We start from the raw sequence: 1808 nt of genomic DNA on the forward strand, positions 1-1808 counted from the left end.
TTCATGCCACATACAGCGATAGTGTACCCCCAGTCACCAGAAAGGGACCTTGTCTTATCTGGTATCCCTCTCTCAGCTACTTTGATCTCGTCAGCCTCTCTAGAAGGCCTGGAAAATATTCGGAAAGATTACCAATGTTTTTCTGGAACGATGGAAGACTTGGGGATCTATTTCAGGTCTTCTTTTCCTAGGCACATCTCCTCCCATTTTCTGCTTTTTGATGAGGACTCATGTTGGTACAGGGACCTTCCTCTCTCTATTTCTTTTTTCCTTGACTTTCTGGTTACCTGCTCTTATTACTCCTCAGGTTCAGAGGAGTGGGCTTATTCCCCTCTTGCCCATGACACATTATCATCATTGGTCCTTACAAAACATTTCTGTGTATACTTGATTTTTCTCTGTTATCTCAGATCCACATTTCTGTGAATAGTATTTGATATATATCCTCATATATGTATCTATCCTGGCAACACATGTACTGTATTCTTTTGTGTGTGTGTGTGTGTGTTTTGTTTTTGTTTTTGTTTTTTACAATCATCTGATTTACAGAAAGATGCAACAATACTTAAAATGATACAAAATACTGATTTCAAAACATCAAAAAATGAGTATATTTAACCATACTCAGCTTGTAACAGAGCAAATGGGTAAGAAGAATAATTCATACTATAGCATATTGCTAATATGAACTGGCAACAGAAAAAGTTGGTAGAAGAAGGCAGGAAAACTCTATCTTTTAAGAATTAGAACCGAGGGGCTCCATAATCATCTGGCATCCGCTCAATGTTGTTGTACCTATGGTTAGAAATGCACATGATGGGAACTCCAGGGATCTTCTGGATCCTTCGTTTAAGGTCCCGGTCAACTGTGGCCACAATGTAACACTTGTGCTGAGTTACTCTCTGTACCCAACAGTCATCTGCATTGGTTCCTTTGTGTGTTTATGGCAATTGTTCAAATCTTGGATCCTTGGCAATCCTTAGAGCCACTCGATACTTTTGCCCCAGTTTCTCAATTTCAGCCATTACACAGTCAGTTATACAAGGGATACTCTTGGCATACAGACAGTCCATCATTGACTGTACTAAGTCAAGTTTGGCTTTAATGGAGAAGTTGATAAAGTTGGTATCAACCAGGATGTGGTAAGGTGGGCCCAGCTGTGTGTTATATTGGAAGAATAAGCAGGAAGGATGTTGGGAGACTTCTCTTTCCTTGAGTGCACTGAGATCTTTCTTTTCTTTCTTTTTAGGTTTTAATCTATCCTTCTCTTTAAGCGTCTGATCTTGGAGACTAAGCATTTGCTTCATGGTCGCATACTTTCTTTTGCTTCCCCACATTCATGCCGCACTCTTGTTTCTCATGTATGTGTTTTAAATTTTTATAAATAGCATTATGATATAAATCTCACCATATATATGATTATATATATGGATATATATACACATAAACTTTAAGTTTTTTTTTTAATTTTTATTTATTTATGATAGTCACAGAGAGAGAGAGAGAGAGAGGCAGAGACACAAGCAGGCTCCATGCACCGGGAGCCCGACGTGGGATTCGATCCCGGGTCTCCAGGATCACGCCCTGGGCCAAAGGCAGGCGCCAAACCGCTGCGCCACCCAGGGATCCCCATAAACTTTAAGTTTTAAAGTATATTCATGTTGCTGTAGGAAGATACAGTATATTTTCTTTGTTTCTACCTACTTCATAATTTATATCTACCACATTTTAGTAGGTTGAACAGTATGAGACTGATATTTTCTTATAGTAAAAATGGTCAAATATTAGCAATTTCATATGGTTCAACT

At 38.7% G+C, this 1808-nt stretch overlaps 1 pseudogene; it reads right to left on the minus strand.

Moving 5' to 3' along the window:
• Positions 1-743: 743 nt before the first annotated feature.
• On the minus strand, positions 744-1316 carry LOC121486505 (annotated as a pseudogene).
• Positions 1317-1808: the final 492 nt, after the last annotated feature.

Source organism: Vulpes lagopus, chromosome 3 (genome assembly GCF_018345385.1).
Source record: "Vulpes lagopus strain Blue_001 chromosome 3, ASM1834538v1, whole genome shotgun sequence".
Taxonomy (NCBI): domain Eukaryota; kingdom Metazoa; phylum Chordata; class Mammalia; order Carnivora; family Canidae; genus Vulpes; species Vulpes lagopus.